An 8,234-nucleotide genomic window follows, 5' to 3' on the forward strand; every position below is an offset into this window, starting at 1 on the left:
TGTCTTGCATCTGTCATTCCTCCACTGTTGTTTTGAAGCTTGTTCAAATTTGTGGCTATTTTGCAATAAAATATATTTGCCCTCGCAAAATATTTGCATTGACGTAGAAAATTATTTTCTATAACTTTTCTTCCTTTCAGTTTCCTTTCTGTTCTTTTTGTGCTGTTGGTGTATTCTTTGGACCATCAACGTAATGAAAAATACTTCCCTTTTCCAACACGTTTTGACACTGGGTATCACATTTTACTCTAAAATATTTAAACTATTTTATATGTCATGACTTTTTCAATGCTTCATATGTCAGGGCTCCTTCTGCATACACCTGATGCACTGGTAAGAAAGCTCTATTTTGATTTCTGCCATCATGCTCTGCTATGCAATCAAAATAAATAAATAAATAAATGAGATGCAGTGTTTGCAGCCTTATAGGGTGAGCCCAGCTTTTAAAAGCATGATTTGCTGATTTTGTTTATTTCTCACTATAAAACATAAAGGTCCCATTGATTTTCACTTTGTTCTCTTACAAACACAACTACTGCTAAAAGGAATGAAAGTCAAGGTGCACACTCAGCAATGACCCTAATGGAGTTTGTGTGAGGATAGTAGTGCAGGGTAACTGGGACCTTGCATAAATTAGTGCATAATTAACTGGCTGATCAGTGATAGCACGGGTCTGCCATCCTCCAGACACTACATTTGAAATGCACTCTGCCATGTGATTTCCTAGAGCCATGAGACTGTGCACATTCACTGTTGTTGTGCCATTAGTGTACCCACCAAGATACATTTTCACCAAGACGAATACTGCAAGAAACAGTCAACTCTTCAGGTAGAAATGTTTGACGTTTGTCTGAACGAGCCTCTCTTTCCGTGTGCTTCCGCTACATATGTGACTGAGACGCCAGCAGATGTTTAATTAAAGACTTCTGAGATGAGTCAACACCTTAAACCAGTACAAGTGATTCCAATCTTGCTCTGTGAAATCAGCCAGAAAAAGAGTGAATAAAGACAATGACATGAAAATTATTGGGAAGATGACTGTGAGTGGCAGCACTGGGTGGGGCGAGGACGGAGTGGCAAAAACAGGAAGTGACAATAAGACAGAATGGGAGCTGTTTGGTGGGTGGAAGAATAGACAGGATGATGAGAGAGAGCCTCTGACATGGAAATAAGGAAGACTTTTTTATGAGCAGAAAAATATACAGTAATGCAGAAACAAAGGGAACAACAGCTATGACATATTATGAAATAATTAATCAAAGTTAGATCCATAAATGTAACCAAGTATCCAATCTAAGTAAGATTTGTAGTAATTAAAAAAAGGAGCAAAACACACTTGTCTATTTCAACTTTAAAGGATCTTCAATGTGATATATAGTTGAATATATATCATGAAATTATGTGATTACACAAAACAAGTAAAATGTTAACTAACATCAAAGACTCGAGACTGGAACAATTTCATTAAAGCTTAATCCCCAAAACCATTTTCCAAAATCCAGGAGCAGAAGACACTCGCACTTTCATCTGTTTGTGTAAATCAGTACATTTGAGGTGTCTTGACTTTTAATGTTTATTAACTCGTGCCCCGACTAACTTTCTATGAATATTATTGTTCTGTTCATGCAGCTACTTCCCTCCTTTTTATATGAAGAGAAAAAATAATTTTAACTTGCTTTTTGAACAAAAATGGTTTAAACAGGTTCTTGGAGAGCACAACGCACCAACAGCACACTCCTTACCTCCTTTTGAGAACAGGCCACAGCTTGACAATGTGCTGTAAAAACTTAAACCAAGAGACAAAGACAAGGATTCTCCTTAACTTCTGCTCTCCCTGCAACTTCCTCCACCTGCTCATTTAAACCCAGAATGCCTCGTCTTTCATGCACTACTTTGGGTAACCTTATGCTCGAGTAGAAACTGGAGCTGTGGCAAAGACACACCACACATGTGTACAAGTAGGGTGTCTCTCTCTCTCTTTCTCTCTCTCTTTCTCTCTCTCACACACACACAATCACTGACACACACATGCCAATGTAAACATGTCAAGGAAGACAAATATACTGATGGATAAAATTGTGTTGTCTTTGTTTACAGGTGTGTGTGTGTGTGTGTGTGTGTGTGTGTGTGTGTGTTTTCATGTGTGTCAGAAGACATCCATCTGAGATCTGTGTTGTGATCAAGACTTTCCAGACTGGAACGGTGTGACTGGATCTTCAGATCTCTACATGCCTGACTTACTTACACACTTCCCCCCCCTCCACCTCCGCACCACCACCACACACACAAATAGCTAACAGATTTACAGGTTTGACAATAAATAATTAATATCCAACAACACATGTTCTAGACAGGTGTTTAGAAAGGAAGCTCCTTCTCTCTCCTTCACACACTATTTCACTTTCAGCTCAGATTTTTTTTCTAATCAGTTCATTTAGGTCTTTATCTTGCAGCTACACTCCAAGCTGCACACCTTTGAGAACATGAATCTTTAATCAATCAACCTTTATTTATACAGGTAAATCCCATTGAGCCTCGAGGACTCTTACAAGAGAGACCTGATTAATGACTCTCAGTCTGAAATACTGTCTAAATCTGTCCATCATTAAAGCAGAAAAACAAGACATCTGAGTTGTTAAAGAAGTCTCTTGGTGTGTTTTGGAATCTTGAGGTCAGAGGCCTCAGCATTCAATACAGACACACTGACAATAGTGCTTTATTTTTCATTTTAAATTGTAATGGTATAAAAATGGCTGCTATGGAAAATGAGCAATGGTTCTCAGACTTTCTGTGTGTTGGGGGGAATGGGAAGAGGAAGCTGTGTTATGACCACAAGGAGGTAACCACTCCTCTTTTTTTCAAGTCCTAAGAAAATTGAAGAATAAATTAATGTTTAAATTGTTACAACCGGGACGGACCATACAATGCACTGTGTGGATCCATTCCTTATGATTCAGTCGGTGTATGACTCAGATATACATGATGGTGAAAACAGGGAAGAGTGTATTTATATGGAGGAAAACTCTGTCGGCTGCAGAAGATGACGCGTTAAATCAGGGACAAATGATACGAATGATGGACAAATCTGATGAACACATCCAAAATAAAACTGGCTGATTAAACGTTATTTGAAATAGTGTGTGAACTCTTATTACAGCATGCGCTCCAGTGTCAGTGTGGACTTGTAGAAAGAAAAAAGTTGCTTCTTTAAAAACATTAAAAAAGACACACTCTTGTGCTCTGCATTGACGGGGAAAAGAGAGAAAAAAAAAGCCTGTCTATGTTTCTGAAAACAGCTCTCACTGAATGTTAACTTTATAACTTGCATTAAAACATCCCCCTGTCGCGTCGGTGGAGGTATTGACTCAGAGGCAGGCAAACACAAGGAACTAAAACAACATAAAAACTTATTTATTTAATAAACAAAACAAAAATTTCACATGGCGGCAAAAAACGTACAATTCAAAAGAACACAGGGAAGCATGACAAGAGCGAAAGGAGGACCGGGACATAATTAAACCAACACAATGAGCTGCAGGTGAGGTGGTGACAAGAGACTGGCTATAGAGCAAACTGAGGGAGAGAGGAAAGTGGAAACACCTGGAAACCGATTACTCGCAGCTGGCAGGTGAGAGTGGCAGGTAGGACTGGAAAAACACTGGAGAGAAAACTGAGGGCAAAACAGGTCTGACATTGAAAGAAACACCAGGAACAATACTAACCATGAAATACAGAAACACAAAATACATTAAGTACTAACAGAAAAACATGGGTACTATGAAACTCAAGATCTTCAACAAAAAAAACAGCAAAGAACAAAGTCCAACAAAACACTCAGAGAAAGCTCCAACAAAAACTGCTGAGAGTAGTTGGTCACACTTATACATTTTTTGTATATATTCTTCTTTCAGCTTTTCTCTCTTCAGGGGTCACCACAACGATTCATCCTCCTTCATCTCACTCTGTCCTCACTCCACCATGTCCTCTCTAACTGCATTCATATATCTCCTCTTTGTCTTTGAAGTATAATTTTGTTGATTAGTCAGTAACAAGACATGACATGTTATCACTGAACCTACATAGATAAAACAAAGATACCATGAAGTGTGTGGTTGAGGCCTTGATCCAGGACATCCTCTCTGAATGAGTGTACAAATGACAAGTGAGTACTGTTATGACACAAGAGATAAAAATAGTATAAAAGCTTTGTGAAAATATGTGTGTGGGGGGTGGGGGGTTCTTTTTCAGATTCTGATGATGCTCGGCTGATTTACATTTCTGCACCTCTTCAATAAACCCTGATTTTTGCTGTCATTAACAGATTCAGTGTCATATGTTTTTTAAAATGAAAAATCAAGTCTTTGCATGTACATTTTTTCCTGTTCAGCTGCATTTCTAAAATCCTTCTACTAAAATGCCCACCGTCCCTCCTCTGGATTTGTCCAAATCGTCTTAGTCAATCTTTTGTCACAGAATTACTCCTGAAACTATACTTGTTCCATTCCATCCTGCCTGGACTCTCTTTTTCCACTTCTTTACCACATTCTCCATTTTCCTGGACAGTGGGCCCCAAGTACTTGAAGTCCTGCACCTTTGTGACTTCTGCTCCTTGTAGTTTCGCTGTTCCACCCGTCTCCCTCTCATTCACACACATGTACTCTGTCTTACTACGACTGACTTTCATTCCTCTTCTTTCAAGTGCATATCTCCACCTCTCCAAGTTCTCTTCCACCTGTTCCCTGTTCTCACCACAGACCACAATGTCATCTGGAAACATCGTTGTCCATGGGGATTCTTGCCTGACCTCATCTGTTAGTCGGTCCATCACCAGAGCAAACAAGAAGGGGCTCAGAGCCGATCCTTGATGCAATCCCACCTCCACCTTGAAGCTATCTGTTACTCCTGAAGCACATCTCACCACTGTCCTGCTGTCCTCATACATGTCCTGTACCAGTCCAACATAGTTCTCTGCAACTCCATATTTCCTCATGCAATACCACACCTCCTCCCTCGGCACCCTGTCATATACTTTTTCTAAATCCAGAAAGACACAATAAAGTTCTTTCTGACCTTCTCTGTGCTTCTCCATCAGCATCCTCAAAGCAAAGACGGCATCTGTGGCACTCTTTCTCAGCATGAAACCATTGTGCTTCTCGCAAATAGTTATCTTTCATCTAAGTCTAGCTACCACAACTCTCTCCCAGATCTTCACTGTGTGACTCATCAACTTAGGACAACTTAGAACCTGTAGTTTCTACAACTTTGTACATCACCCTTGTTCTTAAAAATGGGTACCAGCACACTTATCCTCCACTCATCAGGCATTTTCTCACCCTCAAATATGTCACTGAATATTTGAGTCAAAAACCTTACTGCAATCTCTCTGAGGCTTTAAAAAGCCTACCCTACTGCACATCCTTTCCAGCCTGATCCCTCTGTCTTGCCTATCAGTTCTTCTCACACTTGTTCGTGTCCAGCCTCTTATACGACTCATCATATGCCCCCTTCTTTTCCTGTCTCCTCTCTTCAGTCCTCTCACTGTCATATTTCTTCTTGGCTATAACCTCTTTCTTTGAATAGCTTCCTGCACTTCACAATTCCACCATCAGGTTTCCTCATAATCCATTCTCTGTCCAGATGACACACCAAGTACCTTCCTACATGTCTTTCTAATTACAGTTGCTGCAGTAGCCCAGTCATCAGGAAGCTCTTTCTTACCACCCAGAGCCTTTAACAGCTCTGTTCTGAACTCACATTTTTACTTCTTCAGCTTCCACCTTTTGGTCTGCTACTCTGATTTTACTCCTTTTCTCTTCACAACAGTCATTCTACACACAACCACTCTATGTTCCTACTTCTTTTGAAAATAAGCGTTGACTACGGTCATTTCCATTCTCTTGGCAAAATCCACCACTATCTGTCCTTCCTGGTTTCTTTCCTTGATACCAAACCTACACATCACTTCCTCATCCCCTCTGTTTCCTTCACCAACATGTCCATTCAGGTCTGCTTCAATCACCACTCTCTCCTCCCTGGGAATACTCTCCATCACTTTATCCAGACCCTTCCAAAATTTGTCTTATTTGTATACTTTTTTGCTGGATGAAATTTAGTTATTTAAGCACATAAATTAAACGTTTTGTGCTCTAATTGACATTCACACCTTTTCAAATGTTAGCAACAGTCTGATTAAATGCCAGATAAAGTACAGAAATACAAAAATCATTAAAATCAATAAAAAATCAATTATTCTAACATTAACTTTTAAACCATCTCAAATATGAATGTGTATAATTTGTATTGTGCATTTTGCTATGTTGCTGAAGGACAGAATATGTAGAAGGATGAACATTTCTAAACTTATTTCTTCCATAACAAGTTTGGACCTTTTATTATGTCCATGTTTTCAAAACAGTTTATTCCTTTAGCTTTTGCATTTAGATACAATATTTAAAGTTTCAGCCTAACACTCGGGTTGTTTTTATAAAACATTTATGGTGTCACAAATGTATTAAGATTTTTATGTATTATTTTATGTTTTACATTTACAGTATTAGATTATAAATTGCAGCAATAAAAATGTTCTCCCATTCACCTTTTGTACTCTCTGGCACTGACTTATTCTGGGTTGTCCTCCAAGTTCAAATTAAAATCTCTAATTACTATGTATGTTTATATTTTGCAATTAGTAAACCTATTAGTCAAAGTGTAAATGAAAGAATTGTTTAAGTGGTCAAGGTTAGCTCCACAATAAGACCAACATGTCAAGATAAAATGTAAACATCTGCAAGAATAGCACACAAATGCAATATACAGTAATTGTAAGCACATGTGACTCAACAGCCTGTGTAGAAATGCTTCGAAGTATTAATCTTGGCATGTTTCAGCACAGAATAACACAAGGATGGTTCATCGCAACCTTGGCATCTTGTAATTCTATAAATAAACATAATCATGATGAAAAAAATCTTATAAAACATCTGCAACATTTGATGTTATATACTCAGGCAAATAGTGCACAGAACAAACACAAAACCTCTATATTAATAACAAAACAGAGATCTGAATCAGAACTATGGAAATACTTGCTGAACTGAGCTGTACACTTTAGTCAGCTGTTCTCTGTGAATTTATTGTGTGTTTAAACATAAACAGATGTTTTGGAAAATCTGTCTGTCTGAAGCCAATTTTTGTTTGCTTTATGCCAAGAAAGGTATGCAAGTTTTCTATCTCTTTTGCAATAATAATAATAATAATAATAATAATAATAATAATATAATAATAATAATGTCTTCACAGCGGATGTGCACTTTCAGCTGATTGACTTGTGCTTGTATTATGGTGTTTATTACATTTAAACAATCTGTTTTAAGAAGTCCTTCTGATTTACTTTAGAATAGGTGTAACATGTTGATCACGTTGTTATGTTCCATGATTTAACTGGACCTATTCTGCTTCAACAAATTACAAACTGCACTGTACCTCCTAAAACCACAAAATGTGGTCCTGGCATGAAGTCACAGAATATTTCAAAAGTCACAGAATGGCAACAAATGCTTGATTTGTCTTCTATTCAACAGTTCCTATTTTGTTCTTCAGTTTTCTTATCGATAGAACCAAACTAAAAGCTTTTTGAGTCCTTTCTTTCCATTTCAATATCTTGTGCCGGCAGCACGTATTTTCAGTTCTCTGGATCACGTTTTACCTGCTTCATCAAAAACATATGCCCACCTGCTGCATTCATCACACTCCAATTAGATGAAAAACATCCATGGTCACCAAAACAAATCTGTAGTTACAGTAGTTGAAAGCCTAAACAATACTGAAGTTAGACTTCATTGTCTGGAAATAAAATGACATGGATGGAAAGACAAACAGGGCTGATTGTCTTGTGTGTCTCTATGTTTGCCCTCTGCTGAAGTGGCAACCTTTTACTGGGTGCAACTCGCCTATCGCCTAACGACAGCTGGAAGTGGGAAGCGATGGGGTCGGGCAGGGGGAGTCCCAGGTTAGAGGAAGACATTGGCTGGTGATGCTGGTATTTCTGGATCAGAATTTTGACCCTATTAAGCAGATTAATGCAAGATGGGCAGCTCAGTGCTGTAAACCAAGGGTTCTCTTCCACCAGATCAACACAGACACTAATGAACTATTGAGCCAGGCAGATCTGCACTCGGGCAACACATATATACAGTATATATATATATATATATATATATATATATATATATACA

This window comes from Nematolebias whitei, chromosome 11 (genome assembly GCF_014905685.2).
Source record: "Nematolebias whitei isolate Nwh7 chromosome 11, NemWhi1, whole genome shotgun sequence".
NCBI classification, from domain to species: Eukaryota; Metazoa; Chordata; class Actinopteri; order Cyprinodontiformes; family Rivulidae; genus Nematolebias; species Nematolebias whitei.